General features: G+C 39.7%; 3 long non-coding RNA genes across 3 annotated transcripts in view; 2 read left to right on the top strand and 1 right to left on the bottom strand.

Moving 5' to 3' along the window:
• Positions 1-5,517, top strand: part of LOC128844287 (uncharacterized) — a 128,677-nt gene extending 123,160 nt beyond the window's left edge. Inside the window, exons 3-4 of the long non-coding RNA XR_008446458.1 lie at positions 1,009-1,064; positions 5,392-5,517. This is a non-coding gene — a long non-coding RNA (uncharacterized LOC128844287). The remainder of the gene's footprint in view (positions 1-1,008; positions 1,065-5,391) is intronic.
• A 1,585-nt stretch (positions 5,518-7,102) lies between these two features.
• Positions 7,103-21,068, top strand: LOC128844286 (uncharacterized). Its single transcript, XR_008446457.1, has 4 exons — positions 7,103-8,193; positions 13,579-13,709; positions 19,187-19,306; positions 19,476-21,068. It is a non-coding gene; the product is annotated as an uncharacterized LOC128844286 (long non-coding RNA).
• On the bottom strand, positions 8,319-16,203 carry LOC128844285 (uncharacterized). Its single transcript, XR_008446456.1, has 3 exons — positions 15,935-16,203; positions 10,730-10,787; positions 8,319-10,485 (listed from the first exon to the last, which is right to left on the bottom strand). It is a non-coding gene; the product is annotated as an uncharacterized LOC128844285 (long non-coding RNA).
• Positions 21,069-21,458: the final 390 nt, after the last annotated feature.

Here is a 21,458-nt window from a genome sequence, read left to right as displayed (position 1 = left end):
CATATTGTACAAAAGCTAAGGAGGACATAAGTGATTTAAGGCTTTAGACAAGTGTTGTTTGCCTGCTATCTTGGCCCATGAGATTTCCATGGCTAGAATACCACACAACTGAATCCTGGTCCAATTTAGAGGCCAGGGAATCTTCTACACTGCTCCATTTTCCACTGGCTTGAGATGCCAGCATTTGGCCTTATTCTCCTCATTAGTACTGCATGGCCTCATTCTCCTCAAATATTACCCCTATGCTCATATATGGAAGATGCCACACTCCATATAGTAGTGGTTACTGAAATGAGCATGGTTAAACAGCACAGAAAAGTCAGGACAGAACAGTATTTTAGAGGCAGACAATATCTCCAATCCAAACAATCCTACCAAAAAAACACATAGAATGGGATATATCTTCCAGTGTTCTGCTCAAACACAGCTATCATCTTGTGAATAGGATTCTTGTGCCCAACTATGTTGATCTGCCTCTCCCCAAAATCTGATTGTGGATAGCAATAAGGCCTTACATCCTACCGTTAACTCTGGCCTATAAAATAAAGTGGTATTTCTAATCCAATTCCAGTAACAATTAATATTTTGCACATCTGTAGCATCTTCCATCTCAGAATCTCAAAAAATTCTATAGACATTAGGCCTAACAACCCTGTGTCGAAAAGTATTATCCCCTTTCACATATTGGAAAAAATAACTGAGTTGCCCAAGGTCACTCATCTAATTAGTAGAGCAGCTGGGAATGGAATCCAAATGTCATAATGCCAGACCTGTTCTTTAACAGCAAGACAATACTCCCAAGACTGTTCTATATCCTTTTTGAATGATTACTCAGAAAATTGCAGAAATTCTTTCATGATTCCTGTTGCTTTCATTTTTTTTTTATTTTTAATTTGTCTTCTTGATCCATTATCTGTTTTGGAATTGCTTTCACACAGGGTGACTGATGAGATACATACTCATGTTACATATATTTGACACTCTCCGTGTCCTTAATGTGTTTTCCAGGCTCAAGTTGTAACACAAACCATCGCCTTGGCAGTCATGTTTTCCAAGAAAGTCAGGTAATTATGTTTCTGAGTGTTCATGTATTCTTTGTGAAACACTAAAGTCAAAATCTGAGATCCCTTGTAAAGACTCATGTGCGAAGGCAGGATTCCAATCCAAGAATATCCAAGAAAAATCTATTCCAAATTCATACCTTTTTACATAAGTCTGGGATAGATTAATTTATAAGAGTTACAAAATCTTCCATAAATTCAAATTAAACAACTCAATTCCTAGGAAGCTATTATATATGTCATTTATGGGTCATATTTCAATTTCAGAATTTCGCATTGACTCATACCTACTGTAATGCTTAAGCATACCAGGACTGAAAAGACAAGCAAAATTTTCTGCAACAAACGTATCTCCAGCTACCAGCCTAGATGAAACTAATAGTCAAAACATTCATACAAGATCATTGAGACGTCATCAGTAAATGGAGGTCTGAGTCTTCCAGATACAAATCCTTATTAACGCTTTACAAACATGGCAAGATGGTTTGCAACCAATGAGGAATTACTGCCTTATTTGGTTTAATCTTATTAGAACTTATTCTGTTACCTACCTCTAATACGATCCCTAATCTTAAACTCTTCTTGAGCTACCCTCAGAAATATTTTGTAGCACACTGAAATCCTCTCTACTCATTGCCCAACATCCCATTTTGGAATAATACAATTCACTTTCTCTTAGAAATTGATCACGTCCTTAGTGTTGGGAAGCAGTTTACAAAACACCACCTTATGAATATTCCCCAAGTTTCAGAACTGATTCTGACTCACATCTCCCATTTTACAAAATACTACACAATGATCTTCAATCAAAAATCACATCTCCTTTCTATTAGAAGACTCAATTGCTATATTTGGGGCCAGCCCTCAGATTACATACTAATTTACCCATGTCCAGAGAAATATGGGAGGAAGAACATAATCATACTCCAAAGAATGGAAATCTGTTTAAGATATGGCAAAATGCCACATTAACATCTTCACCACCCGTTGTCCACTGCTCAACAAAATTGCAACTAGATCTCATTAGACCGCAGCAAGATACTATTAAAATAAATTAACCAACTGCAAAATGGTTCCAGTGTCACCACACTATGGCATATCTACTACAGACACCATGGTCCTTTAACAAAATTATCCTGCTCTGGCATGGTATCTGAGATTTTCCAATGCCTTTGAAAATCAGCCTTACTTAGAAATTATCTTAAACAAGCCCTCATCCCAGTGGACGATCAATCCCCCTCTCTTTAAACTAATAGAATCAGATCTCCCCAATTCTCCATCATGAGAAGATAAGGAATAATCTGGATTAATTAATGTACTCGAGAGCCCGTGCAAGATATATAATAGCCCATAAATCTCACCTCTGAGGATTTACAGCATCTATTCTCCTACACATCCATACTCCTACTACACCTTTATCTTCTATATTTTTAGCCCTTCCTCTCAATATTTTTTTTCTTGCTTAACCTTCAAATACCCACTTAAATATCTCACCAATTCATATTCATCAGCAAGGATCAATAGTTTGGTATATAACTACCTAGTTTATTGTTAAGTGATGGATTTTTTTTTGCTTATGTACATGATATTTTTATGTACAGCAGATTTTTCCATTGCAAATGACATTTATTAATCCCGCTGCAGTCATTTTATTTTCCCAGAGTTTTTGTTTGTTCATTTGGGGGAGGGGGTTTGGGGGGGGACATTACACAAAGGAAAACTAGTCTGTGCAGTCACATAAGGAAATATTTTGGTTCATATGAAAAACCATCAGAGTGGAGCATGTTTTAAGGGACGGAAAGAGAAAAAGATCAGTGTTATGGATTCTAAAGCAAAATAATTGAGTGTTGGTGGATGTACGCAATATTTTATTTGAACAGAAAGTGTACGTTAATAAAAAGCCCAAATGATGTTTTTGGTAATAGTCCCTCTTCCTGATACAGACTTGTGGCTCTATTTTGGTAACTTTTCCAGCAACAACTGCAACTTAAACATTCATCTTCATTTTGAGGATTCTCTTTTATATTTTAAAAACAGAATGTTACTCTTTTGGAAGAATCAGAAAAAAAATCAACATCTGAATAATCTCTCCAGTAAATGGTTATCTTCAAAAATTAATTATGGAACAAGACAGCTAGCAATAAAATGGGGTTGTTTGATATATTAATCACTTATAATAATATATGGAGATATCCTATCTCCTAGGACTGGAAGTGATCCTGAAAGGTCATTGAGCCTCTTGCCTTCACTAGCAGGACCAGTACTGATTTTGCCCCAGATCCCTATGTGGCCCCCTCAAGGATTGAACTCACAACCCTGGGTTTAGCAGGCCAATGCTCAAACCACTGAGCTATCCCCCCCCTTGCAGTAAAACAGGCAGCTACCTATCATCAGGTCAAAATCGGTCTTTGTATCATATTTGAAAGATGACTGATAAGTTCATATGATCTGCACAAGATGCAATTCACAGGATATTTCCAAGATAACTATTTTCTTATGCATGTGATGCTACGTTTGTGTATTTCCTAATCTTCCTGCTAAACTGAAAAAGTGTCTAGTTTATTTATAGCACCTTGATGAGACAATTTTAAACTGCTTTGATGACCAAGAGCTTAATAACAGATTATCGAATCAAATGGGAAAAGAATACATTGTTGGCTACCAAGTTTTCAAACCTGTGTAACGAATACACTACTGGTCAGGAAATACTTGAATCACTCTCTCTTCTAATCAAAATGCGCCAGAAAAGAAAAACAGAAGGAAAAATTTCTGTTGATATTTAAAACATAACCTTACATTACTGATGAATTTTCCTGTAGAGGCCTATAGTCTGTAACAATTCTGTTATTATAGTTTGAACTTCAACCACTTTGAAGTTGCCGAATCTCTGAAGGAAAAAAACAACCCACAGCCTCATCTGAAAAGCCATTTGTCAATTGAACCTTTTTGTCCTGATCAATTTCAAATGTTAAAGACAATAATTAAGTCCTATATTTCATTGGAGTTACTCTGAAATTACACCAGTGTAGCAGAGCAGATTTTGATCACTAGATTGGGTCAAATGTGACCTAATTTACCTGCATAGATTTAATAATTAGCTCACCAAGGCAACATTTAAGAATATCTCAATAGCCATCAGTCATTGTCATATTTCTCTTACACAGTCATATGTACAACCTAGATAGAAACCTCAAATTATTGATATTTTACTGTATAAACAGAAAGCAGACAAGCAATATAGATAGTAAAGTACCAACTTCCTTGAGGGCTTTTGGATTACAAAGAGAATGAGAACAAAGTTGCCTGTATTAAAAACAAAAGAAATGGAGTGTTCTACAATCATGGGCCATATCTATCTATCACACAAATGTGTGCTGTATATATATGTTTAATTTTACACATGTACATTCCAACAAGAACCACATTCTCCTCCTGCCTCTCCCCCCCCACACACACACACTATGGTATCATTTGGGGCTCTCTTCCTTCCCTCTCCCATAGTCTTGGAATTGGTCCAGATTAACTTTGAAAACTGTTTACCCAAGGTCTTGGCATGTTTATCTTTTCAGTTTTAATTAAGAAAGCTAAGATTGCAGAGGCAACCTTAATTCTGACATTTACTAACTTTTGAGTACTTGATTTTGTAACCTTAATGTTCCTTAAACATAAGCCTAGATAATTAATTGCACACAGAAAAAAAAAAAAAAAAAAAGCAAACAAAAGCCAGAAATTCCATTATGGGGCATCAGATTGACACCCACATGGTTCATCAACAGACCTCTGTCTGCCACTTGAGTTAACAGAGTAACTGACAATAGTAGCAGGATGTCATTTTCCAAGGGGACCAGCATTAGAGGGGGATAAGATACATACTTTTCCAATAGGTTTCACAAATATTTGCCTACCGCAGAGGAATGGTGAAAGTCTAGTTTTGGATTCCATTTCAGGCTGACGAGGGGAGTGTGCTCAGTATTGTCTGTCTCCCACCACTGGCTCATTGGCCCAATCCCATTCTCCTTGTCTGCCCAGTCCTAGTCCCCAGACCAGCTTTGCATCTCAGTCTCAGTTTTCCCCTCCTGGCTTCTTATCCAATTATCTTTCCCCTACCTCTGACCTCTAATCATCCTCCCTCCATTCCCCTCTCTCCAGCTAAATCCTAGTCCCAGTCCTCTCCCTGGGTTCCTCATTCAATCTCAGTCCACGGCCCCAGCCCTCCACAGTTCCTTGCCCCAGTCTCCTGTCCTATCCCAGATCCTTGTCAGATCTGTCTCCCCTCTTTCTGAGCACACCTTCTCAGGTGTCAGGCCTCACGTTTTTCATATATTCACAGGTAAGGGCACAGATAACATGATCATCTTGTCTGGCCTCTTGAATATCACAGACTTCCCTGAATTAATTCCTGTTTGAATGAGAGCATATATTTTATCTTGATATAAAAATTGCCAGTGATGGAGAATCGAACACAACCTCTGGTAAGTTATTCCTTTAGTAACTAGTTAAGTATCCTCACTGTTGAAAATGTATGTCTTATTTCCAGTCTGAATTTGTCCAGCTTCAGTTTCCAGTCACTGTATCTTACACATTTGACTTCTAGATAGAAGAGCCCATTATCAAATTTTTGTTCCCCATATAGATACTTAACTGGGGTATAATTATGAGATTCTTCCACACTCCAGTACTTAGGGCTTCCACGGTTCTGACTCAGCAAAGCCAATTGGTTTGGCATCTGCAGTTCTTCCCTTCCAGCGTCTGTGACCAGCCACAAACAGTGTGACCAGAGAGCCTTCTTAAAACCAAAAAAGTATTGCTTAATTTAATCGGCAGGACTCCATCATATCAAATATAAGCTACTTGTCTTCATTCTCAAGGCCCTTCATGGTCTAGCCTCACCCTATCATCTCATTCAGTCTGAAAGTCACTTCCCACCTCCAATTAAGCCATGCTGCCAGCCTCCATTGCCCACTTGTAACTGTTGTTTATACAGTGGGAAAACTGGTCTTTTCAGCCACATTATTGATACCCTAAAATTCATCCCAAGGGTTTACACATACTATCACAACGTAGCTTATAAAAAAGCCTTTTCCCTATGTTTATCTGGCTTTTGTTTTCTTTAAACATATCATAGGCCCCTTTTTATTACTGTCTTTATGTCAGAGTTAACATTTTTCTCTGTGAGGATTAAGGAAACCAGTTCCTCCAATAACTGAAGTCATCTCCATATAATGGTTGTGTCCCTAGATCAGAGGTCCCCAACACGGTGCCCATGGGCACCATGGCGCCCGCCGGGGCATCCATGTATGCCTGCCTACTGGCCGCCGGAAAAGCAGCCGCCGAGAAGCGGCAACGTCAAGAAGCGGTACCGCCGAAATGCCGCCGAATTTCGGCGGCATTTTGGCAGCGATGCCTCTTGATGACACTGCTTCACGGCGGCATTTTGGCAGCTGCTTGTCCGGCGGCCACGGTCCTTGGCGGCTAGTCATCAGGCGCCCGCCCCACGGAAAAGGTTGGGGACCACTGCCCTAGATAGTGTCCCTGCAACTGTTGTGTGAGAGGCTTACCTTGCAACGATTCCCTTGCGCTGAAAGGGAATGGCTGCTCAGTTCTGCATACTTGATCGAGCCTAACCATCTCCTTTTATTGGCTACTGGGAATTGTACTGTGGCTCTCCCATTACCAAAGCTTCTAGGATGTAGTACTTAAAGTGTGCTGGGCCATAGACCTGGAACATAAAATTTCTAAAATGCAAGCTGGGACACTGAGGGGCACATTCTGCCTCGGGGGAATTTCTTCATATTGGCTGTTTTCCCCAGCTGCCTGCCTCATGGGGAAGAGCAGCCAACCAGGGCTGCTTTGGAAGCAGCCAGTGCTCTCTCCTGCTCCCTTTAGGAGCTGACATCATTGTCACAGGAGGGAAGGGGCAGAGCCCTGCCCTGGACTATTTTTTTAATCCTGCTTCCATCCTGCCCCATAATACTCATTACCACCTGCTTCCACATTGTTTCTTGCATTTTTATTCCGCTCCCTCACGCAAAAACCTTAGATCCCACAAATCCCGCAAGACAGATCGATTAATATATAAACTGATCGGTTGGTTAATAGATTATATATATGTAAATGGAATTCAATTTTTACCACTAAAAGAATAAAACAAAACTTGCATAAACCATGTAAAAACATTTTAATTCCTGTTATAAGACATCACTTATTTCTATCCCTCACTTAAAGTGAAGTATTAAAAGTTTTAAAGTGTTTTCCCATAAATCACCATAGTCTATTTTGTTTGCCCACCCAATCCCATCCGCAACAAAGTACATTTTACCTGCTCCTGCTTGGCATTTGGGTCATGTAGCACCCATGGGATTCCAGTCCTGCTGCAGGTCTCTGGGATGGGAGAGCAGAAAGAGCCCAACAGCTCAGGGAGACTGCTCCTCCTCTGACCAATGGGATGATTCTTCTGCTTTTCTCCCCTCCACTCTTTCTCCCTTCAACACTTAGGAAGGGGAAGAGGGGGCCCTGCTGCAGCCCCCCAGACTGGAACGAGGTGAAGAATCCCAGGACTAGAGGTGATGCTGGGGGGGGGGGGGCATAATTGATTTGGGATCAGGGCAAAATGAATTTCAGGCAGGAAGACAGGTAGATGTGGGCATGAAGATAGAATCCCATCTACTCACCCACACACACTTTTTTCAGACCATTTTAAGCACTGCTAGACTGGTACTGCTGCTGCTTCAGAAAAGTGCTACTTTCTAATAATTGTTTACAAAAGTTCATTAGGAATTTTGGGTAGATTAGACGTAGCTTGTGAAGTTCCACCCTAGGGAGAAAAAGCTCCATTTTGCCAGTTTTCATAAAGAGACTCTGGATATGGAAATGTATTAAAATGAAAAGCATTGTATTCTGAGAACGTTGGCTTCTACATTAATGGTCCCAAACAGTTTCTCTTAATATAGGGTATGTCTATACTACCTGCTGGATCAGCAGGCAGCGATCGATGTAGCGGGGGTTGATTTATCACGTCTAGTCTAGACGCGATAAATCGACCCCGAGCACTTTTCCATCAACTCTGGTACTCCACCGGAGCAAGAGGCGCAGACGAAGTCGACGGGGGAGCATCAGCAGTCGACTCACCGTGGTGAGTAGATCTAAGTATGTCGACTTCAGCTACGTTATTCACGTAGCTGAAGTTGCGTAACTTAGATTGATCCCCCCCCTCCCCCCCCCAATGTAGACCAGGCCATAGTGTTACTACAGAGTTTTGTCCAATTTGGGAAGTAGTTTTAAAGAGAATCTAGTTCCTGGAATTAAAGATTTTTTTTAAACCTGATAGATTAGGAATAATATTTTGTATTTAGCTCATTTTTATTTATTTGCCACAAATAATAAAGCAATGCATGAAAGTATTGTTTTGTGGTTAAAGCACCAGACTAAGACTGAGATCAGAATTAAATGGCTAGCTCTTTCAGACACTTTCTTGGCCATGCCATATAATCATGCTGTGTCTCCATTCCCTATCCATAAAACTTGGGTAATATTACTTCCTTTCTTCCACGCTGTGTGTGTGTTGTGTATTTAGAGTGCAAACTCTTCCTGCAGGGACTGTCTGCTTGGACTGTGCCTAGAACAAGCTGGCCCTGATCTCAGTTCAGGCTGTAGGTAATATTGTGATAATGATACTGATATTAGCCCTGATCCTGTTATATTAGCATCAGACATGCTAACGCAGACACCCACGTGGCGTCCCATTATTTTTATTTGTCACCTTCTTTAGGAAGAGGTATTGTGGAGAGGGCTGCTGCACTGACTTGCTTCACTGGCTTGTAAACTGGTATCACATGTGAAAAAGAGGTTTGCCTGTTAAAATATGCAGCAGAATTTGCCTCCAGCTAGAATGCATTGTAAGCAGTGTGGCAGCAGGTTTCTTAGACTCCATTCTGGCTCTGGTCCTGGATCTCAAAACTTCGCGCATGCAGATTTCCAAATGGCCACCAGAATAAAATGCCATCAGCACCTAGGTCTTATGGTGGTGGTGGGCAGTTTAGAAAAAGCTCAAAGAGATCCTATTTCCAACCCATACCAGTTACTTCAATTAAGAAATCCTATTAAGGAACTGAAAATATAGTATTGAGTATTAAAGGGAATGAACATTTAAAACATGCTTTCAAACAGCGCTTCACTAATCCCTGAAATACTTGCTGGCACTAACACTTCTCAGGCCATTAACTTTCTCACAAACTGGTCATTAAATGGTATAATTATCTCTTCCATGTATATTATTGGTGTTACCAACCACATCTAATGGCCTTTTTAAAAATTCATGCTATTATCAAGTAGAATGGGCTTTCATAGGAAACATTTACATGACAGTAACTTTTACCTTTGTGTTTTCTAGTTCATCCTCCTCCTGCAATGCTGCACTATCAATTAAATGTAATATGTTCATCATAGCGCTCAGCAATCAAGGTGTCATTTCAATTCTCAGTCAGTTACAATTTTATGATGTGGTAGCAATATGCATGCTGTTGCAGAACTATTTTAGCTAATAATCAGCAGTTTCTCAAAGCAGTACTGCACAATATTATGATACCGAAGTTAAATGCAACTTCAGAATGGAATTAAAAGTCAGATACATTGAAATGCAATAAACAGGTTTTCCAAACAATAATGAGGAGGTGATATCTACAGTACATATTTGCTAACGATACCACAACTTCTTAAACACAACATCAGACATTACTACCAAAGTAGTTTAGTAGGACTGTAGTATCTGTTGGGAAAACAACACAGCAGGGCACAGATTATCCAGCAAGTTCTTGGAATGTATTGGAGACAATTTTTTATTTCAGAAAGTGGAGAAAGCTACTAGGGGAGAGGTTGTTCTAGATTTGATTTTGACAAATGGGGAGGAACTGGTTGAGAATTTGAAAGTGGAAGGCAGCTTGGGTGAAAGTGATCATAAAATGGTAGAGTTCATAATTCTAAGGGTAGGAGGGAGAACAGCAAATGTTACCTGAAAGTGAGAACAGGCGTTCGCATGACACTGTTGTAGCTGGCGTTGCAAGATATTTACGTGCCAGATGCGCTAAAGATTCATATGTCCCTTCATGCTTCAACCACCATTCCAGAGGACATGCATCCATGCCGATGGGTTCTGCTTGACAACAATCCAAAGCAGTGCAGACCGACGCATGTTCATTTTCATTATCTGAGTCAGATGCCACCAGCAGAAGGTTGGTTTTCTTTTATGGTGATTCAGGTTCTGTAGTTTCCGCATCGGAGTGATGCTCTTTTCAGACTTCTGAAAGCATGCTCCACACTCCATCCCGATCAGATTTTGGAAGGCACTTCAGATTCTTAAACCTTGGGTAGAGTGCGGTAGCTATTTTTAGAAATCTCACATTGGTACCTTCTTTGCGTTTTGTGAAATCTGCAATAGAAGTGTTCTTAAAATGAACAACATGTGCTGGGTCATCATCTGAGACTGCTATAACATGAAATATATGGCAGAATGCAGGTAAAACGGAGCAGGGGACATACAATTCTCCCCCAAGGAGTTCAGTCACAAATTTAATTAACACTTTTTTTTAACAAGCATCATCAGCATGGAAGCATGTACTCTGGAATGATGGCCGAAGCATGAAGGGGCATACAAATGTTTAACATGTAAATACCTTGCAATGCCGGCTACAAAAATGCCATGCGAACACCGGTTCTCACTTTCTGGTGACACTGTAAATAAGAAGAGAGCAGCATTATCGCCTGTAAATGTAAACGAGCTTGTTTGTCTTAGCAATTGGCTGAACAAAAAGTAGGACTGCGTGGACTTGTAGACTCTGAAGTTTTACATTGTTTTGTTTTTGAGTGCAACTATGTAAAAAAAAAATCTACATTTGTAAGTTGCACTTTCACAACAAAGATTGCACTACAGTACTTGTATAAAGTGAATTGAAAAATACTGTTTCTTTTTTTAATCATTTTTACAGTGCAAATATTTGTAATCAAAAATAATATACACTGATTTCAATTACAATGCAGAATACAATATATATGAAAAATAGAAAAACATCCAAAATATTTACTAAATTTCAATTGATATTCTATTTTTTAACAGTGTGATTAAAACTGCGATTAAAAAATTAATCGTGATTAATCGCAGTTTTAATCTCGTGAGTTTACTGCGATTAATCGACAGCACTACTGTTTATCTATAGCTGGTTGCCGTCCATTATTTATAAAGCTACAGTGGTGTCCATTAAAGAGTAAGCATTTGCCAACAGAAGTCAGGCATATAGTATCTGAAATAGATGTCATTACAGAAATGTCATTACATAGATGTAAAATTATAAATACCTTAGAAATACCATCCATAGCTTAGAATTCTTGATAACTACTTCTTTGTAAAATAGAAAGTAAGTGTGATACAGCTTACATAACCTTGTGTGATAAATATTAACAAATATTGATTTTTTTTAAAATGGTAACTACTGTACATGTGTTTTATATCCTGATGGAAATAATATAAATAATTTTTTAGGAGAGAAACCCTGTGAGTTACAGTAGACACAACTTAGCTGTAGAAAATACTTTCAGAATATGGCTTTATAAGTTGCTTTATTGCTGGGATCTAATTTAATACACCAGAGAGTGAGGTTTAATTTACATTACATGGAAAGTTCCAGGAACTGATAATTTAAAAAGCTTTGGCCTGTTAAGAAATATTTAAATTAATTTCTGATACCATTAAAAAAGTGTTGCTAGTGTGAAATACTCAAAAAATCTGCTGGGTCCAACAAAACGGATGGACATGTAATTGAATGAATTCCTATGAGCTTAGCTGGGGGTGGATGTTTCTTAATGGACACTTATGGGACACAATTTTATTGAAAACTAACAAACATATTTTATTTAACTAGAACTATTGACAAGACACAAATGGCCACATGTAATACCAAAGTGTTGTGCTCATTTGACCTCTCTCATCCCTGTCCAAACACTAACTGCTTAGCCCCATTTTCTCTTCCTTCACAGGTGGGCCCTGGTTTAAGCAGAAAGCTGCTTCTCTTGCCTGCTAAAAGTCACAGGCCCATCAATTCATAGATTCCAAAGACAGATGGGACCACTGTGATCATGCAGTTGGACCTCCTATATAACACAGTCCATAGAACTTCCCCCAAAATAATTCTTATAGCATATCTTTTAGAAAAACATCCAATCTTGATAAAAAATTATCAGTGATGGAGAATCCACTATGATTCATTAAGGAAGAAAAGATTCAATATATACGCAGCAAATCTGCTGAGCAGACACTGATCCTAAATCCCCCAACTCAAAATCCACTATGCTATTTTAAAGGGTACTGGGCTGTATTTTAGAAATGTATATAAAATACTACCTTAATGCTGCTGAATTTTTCATCTTGTATTTGTTTCTTTTGCTTGGGCTGTCTGATATTTTTGTTTTCAGTGATAAAAATAGCTTTTTTATTAAAAAAATATTAAAAATCTGCAAATTATAGCACATGCAGGTGCACATAAATATTTGTATACTTCAGTCAACTGGATAACTGCTTTCAGAAAAAAAATTGTAAGTGTAATCAACCAATTTATACACTAAGGTGTGTGTCCAAGTGTGTCTTCTGCATCTTTGCCATTTTTCAAAATATAGCCATTATCATTTTACCCAAAATGATGAGTTGACTTCAACCTTCTGGGCGCCCCACATGGGGCTTCCATAACCCAGTCTGTGGACTCCCAAGGGTAGAGAAGAAGGTAGACTAGAGTGGCATGAACTGCTCAGCAAACTACTCTGCAGAGGAGCCTGAAATGAGCTAATGCAGTTCTCAAGTGGGCCAGGCCATAGCGGAAAGGACAAGGTCAAACTAGCAGGGAGATTACTTGATTCACAGCTTCTCTTGGAAAACCTCTGTTGGGTAGACTCCTGTTGAATGCCAGCTGGAATATAAAGCTAGCTTCCCAGGAAAGGGGAAAAGGCAATACTGTCATCTGTCTTTCCCTCAGGGGTCAAAACCCCTTACAACATAACTGACCCAGCAGAGGTATGTGGGTGCAATTTACAGCCTCCTGTGCCTGAGGAAATGAATTTGGCCTAATGACTCTATAACTCAAATGTTTATAAGCTTGAAAACTCTCTTTCAACTGAGGGCTGTCATCCTTGCTTAAACTACAGTATCCTGAAAAAGCAAAATGAATTCAGACAACTCAAGTTCTTTGTATACTTTAAGAATCAGTGCATTCATTCAAAGATAGGAAAAAGAAAAGATGGTTCTATGAATCAGGCAAACACTAAATTTTTCATATCTGTTCCTAGATTACTTATATCCATTCTTGTTTACAGACTTTGAGATCAGAAATGACTAGTTTTAAAGTTGGCAAAGTAGTAGTTCTCGTTGCAGGAACAATGTTAAGGGGGATAATTCTTCGTACAAATGTCAATTTTGGTGTGAATTTTTTTTTTTTTTTACTGATTGAAGTAATTAATACTAAGACAATAATATTTTCAGTCCCTCTTGGGAGTTGGTGGTTTGTAAAAGCAGATGATGGACTAGAATGCAACATGCCTGGCACAACTGTCCAAACTTTGGCATCAGTGGAAAACTACACAGCAATTAGATCATGTTGGTTATCAAGTCTGGTAAGTCACTTAACCTTAAAAATGTTTGCATTTAGGCACTAACCTGTCCATGTGCATATACTGCAGCCATTTCGTTTAACAAATGGACATAAGGGCAAGGGAGTTTACATTTTCACAGTTCTACTGAATTTTCTCCTATTTTTTATGTAGGAAAAGATGCATTCCACATGGGTCCAGTAACTGTGACAGCCCCTTAATCTGCTGTAGTTCTCAGTGAAGCACATGGCAGCCAATAATTATCCTGATGCATTTTTAAAGGAGCATCATGGATATTTAATAAATAATAAAATGGCATGAACATCTTAATTACAAGTATAATTAAGCCTAACCCTCCAAACATTACTCCTCACACCATGCAGGTGTTGCAATATTTCTGTAAGGCACGGAGATAAAGTTTACTCAATGGGCTAGTGCCTGAGTAACATTTGACTATAAAAAAGCTGTTCTGTCTTCATTTAGTAAATAGACTTTGGAATAATTGAATGAGCTATTTGTGGAATTCTGTTCACTGCAGACATCTGCTCATCTGGCAATAGTCTAAGGATTTTAGAAGCCAAGGACTTTTGATTATCCTGAGTGGTCTTGTGTGTATTCTGAAGCAAAAAGTGCAGAAGGCATTTTTGCTTGTATTATATTTATTATTTCTTAAATAAAGACATGGAATTCAATCAGATGCCAGGAATTTCCTGGGGATCACGACAAAACTCATCATAAATGCTTAGAGAGTAGTAGGGGAGAAAGAGGTCAAATATCTTATCAGTTATTTTTATTCCTTTTAAAACCATGAGATACAGTTCACCACTCCACTCTTTCCTTGGGGAAAAACATTCCCCAAGGAATATTTAATATTCTATATTATTTATCCTTTTAATATAAGGAATGTAGTACTTGCAGAATCAAAATGTACCTTTAAACATTAAGGGGGAGTTGGGAATCTACAATCCTCAATGCATCAAGATTAAATTCCTACATTGGAGTTTTTATATTAAAACACTTTTCTTGGTAGATTATCTGGTCTCCATCTTTTACCAAAACTCAATTAAAATCAAAATTCTCATTAAGAACGTGAAGCCCTTTAGATACACCTCTATCCCGATATAATGCGACCCGATATAACATGAATTCAGATATAACGTGGTAAAGCAGTCCTCCAGGGGGGCGGGGCTGCGCACTCCAGCGGATCAAAGTAAGTTCGATATAACGCGGTTTCACCTATAACATGGTAAGATTTTTTGGCTCCCAAGGACAGCATTATATCGGGGTAGAGGTGTAGTTTGGTAAGTGATATTAACCATAACATACAATAGTGACCAAATTTTGCAGACATATGGATATGATTTGTAACTCATTTTACAAGCATGCATCAAATGCCCAATTATCAAATATCTGAAAGTCTCTAAAGTTGTTGTAGCTTAAAATTTCCCCCCAAAGAATACCAAAAATATGTAGCTCACATCATGGACACACTAATTCCTAAATTTCACTTTTTTAAAAAACACCTCTCTGTTGTAAAACCACAAAAAAACCCATCACACTTAAGCTATTTTGAATACAAATAATGGTGTCATGACAGAAGATACATTTTCTGGACTAGCACCTCATCTCTAAATATACACATATTTGGTTAACTTTTAGTGCACTCTATATAGTTAAGCCATAGATCCCACTATTCATGATGGAGTTATGCAGCTAATATAAATCACTGCTAAAAGTTAACTACACTGGAATATTTGGTGGTAAGGATTTGAATTACCATTTTTATTCAAGTTTATTTTACATTAAATTCCTAAGAGGCTAACTATTTTTACATTAAATGTTTAGCATGAAGTAAAAAACAAATTACATCAGAAATAAAGACAATGAATATAGGACAAGAAAGCAATAATATACACCTCTACCCCGATATAACCCGACCCGATATAACAAATTTGGATATAACGCAGTAAAACAGCGCTCCGGGGGGGCAGGGCTGTGCACTCCGGCGGATCAAAGCAAGTTCGATATAACACGGTTTCACCTATAATGCAGTGAGATTTTTTGGCTCCCGAGAACAGCATTAAATCGGGGTAGAGGTGTATACATACTTAACTACTGTTCCCAGTGAATGTTACTATAATATTTAAAGAACAAAAATTTATATTTGGACTATGACAACATGCGGGGGACAAAGTGCAAAGTCACTTGATAAATGAATTTATCACACACTTTTGATGACATTGACCTACCTATTTATATGGCTCTGTCCGGGCATGGATCAGCTTCATAATCAGATGTGGCCACTGCATCAGTTTTCCCCTTTTTTGACTTGTTTTCTCTCTGCTGGAAGGATGAGTTAGTTTAGCCCTCCAGCTACATTAGAAGTCCTCCTTGCTTCTGGGGTAAACAAGAGTCTGAAATCAAATACCACCACAAATCTAATGTTGTCCTCACTTCACTGTAGAAGCTCCACTGATAAATTTTTACCCTATTTGGGCCACAGTTCCTTCTCCCTATGGTCTCATTTTCCCTCCCCCAACCATCTCCCCCTCTCTCAGTCCTTTGCACCTAGGCTGCAGGGTGCAAACCAATCCCTTTCAAGGTGGCTCTACTCCCAGAGCCCTAGGCGGCAAAAGAAATCAAATATTTTGCTCCACTCTTCTGCCCTGGCCCCCCCAACCGTACTTCCTACACTTAATATGGCCAATCCTAAGTGTTCAAATGTCATGAGTAAGATTCCCAAAAAGTAATGATGGGCTTAAAAATAATGATTATTTTTAAATAAATCAAATAATGTTTTTCACCTGCTTTCTGATTCTCACATTTAATTGGAAGCTGCCTATTTTCAATTGGTAAGTGATCTCAGGTTTAGAATTCAACCATAAATACACACATGCCTCATGGGTTCACCCCTTGGAGATGACCCTGCTTACCTCCTCGGGTGTGAGGAACTATCATTCTTTCCCTCTTCTTAGCTACACAAAATAGGCAACATTCCCTCTCATTCTCCCTCCATGCTCTCCCATTATCTGTTCCCCACTACCCGTTACATTCACTCGCTCTCCCTGTCCTAGCATTACCACCAGTCCAGGTTTTCCCACAATCTTTCCTTTTTTGAAGTGTCTGTTCAAGAAGATCTGTAAGGGAGCTCAGCATATGCTGACAACTATCTGGTTTTATGGACTCAGAATGATCCCAGATATTCCTTTTTTGTACCTCAGAAGTGGCACTCTCTTCCCAACCCACCACATTTTCCTCTTCTGCCATAATACACTCCCTGGCAACCTCTTCAGTTTACCACATGCCTGAAACAGTCCCTCACGTCCCTGCTTCCCACAATCCTCCCCACATATCCTGTTTGCCTTCTGCTCCTCACATTCCTCTGACTCCTCAGTTTCCTAGCCTTTTCCTGCTCCTGAGTCGGAGTTAGAGCAGCTCTACATTTTCTGTCCCCTGCTTAGCCCTTACTCTGTAAAAAAGGGATCTTGGCTGAGGTAGGCTTGACATCAGCCTCACTTTCAGGAGCAAAGCTGAAGGGAAACGGCCACCATCTTGTTAAGGGCAGCCTGTGACTTCAGTCCCACTGATGATAAAGTGAGTGGCATTTGGGATGAGGGAAAAACTTGAGTTTAAAGGCAGAAATCAGAAAGCCATGAGAACTCTTGAAAAGCACCAAACATCACAGACTTCACACTGTAGCCCTCAGTGGATTCCCATAAACACATGTTGAGTATGATAGAATTACTTTTACTAGGGCTGCCAGAAAAAAAAAAAAAAAAGGTGCAATCACCAAAGTTCCAATTAATCATTATCCCCTACAAATCAAAACAGTTCCAAACCCAGCCCAGAGAGCCAGGCCAGTGGAGGAGTGTAAGGCCTCCTCACTGCCCTGTATCCTCCTCCTGCAGTGACTGCTCATCCCTGCCAGCAACAGGCTGTTTTTGGCTTGCTCTCAACCTTCCAGTCCCAGCTCTCCTCCACAGCCAACTCCCACGCTCGCTGTTGTCTCCAATCTGCAGCTCCTGCTCACCAGCAGTCGCTCTCTTTGCTGAACCAGGTTTCCTCTGACCTCAGGATGGCACTTCCTTTTCAGAGCCCTCTACTGGCTGCTTGTTGATAATGTAGCTCATTAGTCAGCCTGTGTCCCCAGCATATTCGGTCTACTCCCTCCCAGGCTCCTTTCCCTGCTTGCTCACAGGAGGGATCTTTAATCCCAGCCAGCAAACTACTACTCTCCCTGGCAACGGTGGAGCCAGGTTTTGCAACCAGGAGGGGTGATGGCCAAAGGGGCACTAACCACCTGCAGCAGCACCCTCCTCCCCAGCCCCGCAACCCTAATCTTGTCCCAGTGCAGAAGGCAGACCTTGGGGCTGGGCTCTCATATGGGGCTGTGCCTGGCTCCTTGCTCCATGGCACATGGCACACAGGGTTACGTGACTCCATATGGGTCATGAGGGAGGGCAGCCAGATTTGAGTGACTGGTGTTGCAACCTGGTACATGACCTCACCTGCCATGTCACAACACTGAAAGTGGGGAGCCAGGCCTAGCCCTGCAGAACAGGAGCTGCTACTGCTGCTAGACGAGCTCAGGGCAGGCTCACATTGCACTCCCATGTGAAAGGGCACAACACACACACCTAAATGCTGCTGGGGCATGGTTGCTCCCTATTAGCTTTGCCACTGGTCCCTGTCTCTCTCTACAATGAGCAGAAAGGGCTTGTTTGTAGTCCTCACCCCCATTCCTCAGCAGTCTTTGTTCTCATAGGTTGGAAGAACTCTTTCCCCCTCCCCTCATCAACCTGAAGCCATTCTCATATGAAGGGAGAGGAGCAGAAAGAGCCCAACAGCTCAGGGCGGCTTTGCTCCCTCATCTGCACTGTGACCAACAGGGGCAGAATGATGCCTCTGTTCCTCTCCCTGCAGCACACAGCCTAGGGAGAGGAACAGAAGAGGGATGAAGAGCTCCTAGAACTGCCCTCTCAAGCTAGGAAGGTGGAAAGGGGACTCACTTCTGCTCTCCCAAACCTGGGGGAGCAAGTGAAGAACCCCAAAGGAGCATCAGTGAGGCTAGGGGAGCTGTAGTGATGGGGTATTGTAATTATCAAGCCCATAAAATGTACCCCTATTGTAAATTTAAATGTAAGACAAATGTAAAAGTTCCTGAGATGTGGCAATAATCATAAAAAATAAATAAAGTTGTTTACAACATTTTGTAACAAGTTCAAGAGAACCAGACAAAGAAGCCAGATTAGTCTAAACCAAGAAGGCCATGTTGATATAATCCAAGGACTATTAAAATTATGCTTGGTAAAAACAGAAGATATGGAACCAGATATTAATAGAACAAAATTGGTGTGACATATTAAGTCTAAATTGGTGAACAAAATGACGAAAGGGATAAACTATGCAGCCCTTTTTGTATTTTATAAAAAGAGATTGAAAAAACATGATCAGTTCAGTTCAGCCCTCCCCCTCATCTCCTGTCCAACCTTGCATCACAGCTCCCCTCGTCTCATCCCCCAAACTGCCAGCACTGGAACTCATCGCAGCTCAGCTGAAGGAGTTCCTTCCAGAGAAGAAGGCTGGCTTGCTCACTCATTTAAGGAACTTCATTTTCACCTGTAAGTACTGAAAGTTATCACATTACTATGACATACAGTCCTCAGCCCATCAGTGGCGATATCTAATTACCAGCACTGCAAAGGCTTATAAGATATTGTATTGTATACCCTTCCCTTGCTGTGTTATTTTCTACCACTGTTTTTCCTCCTATCCTATCACACTCATTAGTTATACTACAATCATCCAAATCTGCCTTATAAGGAGAAAATATCCAATCAAATGACAGGCCTGACAGATCATAACCAAGGTCCAAGCAGCATGCATTGTGGAAGACTTGCCAGCCATCCAGTGTTTCAAACATATCAACAATGTATTTTAACCATCTTTTCTATCCTGAGTCTCCTCTACCTTGTTAAGAACAGGATAAGTAAATGCCCTCTACAAATCAGAACTGGGAGTAAAATTAATCCTTTTCCTTTTCATCAAAGAAAGGGAGTTCTGAAAATAAGACTGATGGTTTGCCTCCAAAAGGAGGAAAAACTTGAAAGGTTTTGACTGTTTTGCACACTCAACCACAGTTTCAGTATAAATGCCTGTTTTAATTTCTTGTTCTTTCTTGCATTTAATCAATTTTTAATCTGAATGAATACTTTTGGCTGTTTGCCATATAACCAAGTAAAACCAAGGCCTTGCTGTTTAAAAGAACCCATTTCATGTTGGAGAATGAAATCTATAGACACCTTTTATGTCCTTAAGATCAATATCCTTTGACATCAATATCAATGTCCACAGGGGATAGGACTGATTGTGAGGTTTGGGGTAGAGTTGCTGGCAGGTAATGGTCAGATGTGGGGGTGAAAGCTCCTGCAGCAGGAGCCAAAAATCAATTTTACTCCATAAATTTGGTAATAGTCAACAATTATTTCTCACACCTGGGACAGGCAGGGATAGTTCAAAAATCAAGACAGATTAGAAAACAATATAATATTTAAAAAAACATGGTATTTGGGGACTGACTCATGATTTTTGATCTTTTGAGGTTGACAATACTGGAGCCAGGTCTTGAGCTGCTCTAAAGGTCCAGCTCACCCTGTAACAGGTTCCTTTTATGGTATTATCCCAATGGTTCTCAAACTTTTGTACTGGTGACCCCTTTAACATAGCAAGCTGCTGAGTGTGACCCCCCCCCCTTTATAAATTAAAAACATTTTTATATATTTAACACCATAATAAATGCTGGAGGCAAAGCAGGGTTTGGGGTGGAGACTGACAGCTCGCGACCACCCCTGTAATAACCTCCCGACCCCCAGTTTGAGAACCACTGTATTATCCAAACTGGTGATTTTCCTACTGAAATAGGAAGACCCTCAGACCTCTAACAGGATCCATCACTTGGTTCTAATTCTAGAATATTCTAAAATGTCAGGCTTCAAAGTCATGATGTCTTTATGAACAAAGTCCATTTTAAGTCACATTTAGTGGTTTTAACTTTATCAGCTTTAATTTCAATCATGTACAGTTGGAATTGTAACTAAGGCAAGTGTCTTTCCAGGCAGAGGCCTACTTCCAATACAATTTTAAAACTCAAGCATTCCTTAAGGTTTTTTGGTAAAATGTGTTGTATACAAATTACATGAAATTGTGAGAGATTTCACAACATGAAATTGTGAGAGATTTTCTTGGCTATTAATTGGGATAACCTACATAAAACCAGGCTTCAGAGTGGTGATTAGTCTCATTATAATTGGTATGGCAACACCCATTTTTTCATGTTCTCTGTGTATATCTATATCTTCCTACTGTATTTTCCACTGCATGCATCCGATGAAGTGGGTTTTAGCCCACGAAAGCTTATGCTCAAATAAATTTGTTAGTCTCTACAGTGCCACAAGTACTCCTCGTTCTTTTTACATAAAACCACTAATTGTTCATGCCACATCATCATTTTCATGTTTTATTTATAGACATTTTAATTTATTTGCAGTATAGTAGTACCTAGAAACTCTAGTCAAGGATCCCGGAACTGTGCTAGACACCACAGTTATGAAGACAGACAACACTTAATCACATTATTAAGTCTGTAACATTCCACATACACACAAAAGAACCAAAAATCAGGATTGTATGTAGTACATAAATAGATTAGGAAACATTAGCAAAATTGATGCAATATAGGAAGTTTCCTCTCCATTCTAAAGTTACGGTTGAGTG

The sequence above is a fragment of the Malaclemys terrapin genome, chromosome 10 (assembly GCF_027887155.1).
Source record: "Malaclemys terrapin pileata isolate rMalTer1 chromosome 10, rMalTer1.hap1, whole genome shotgun sequence".
NCBI lineage: Eukaryota > Metazoa > Chordata > Testudines > Emydidae > Malaclemys > Malaclemys terrapin.
Note: the sequence above shows the minus strand (reverse complement) of the source record. Positions and strands in the feature narration are given on the sequence as shown.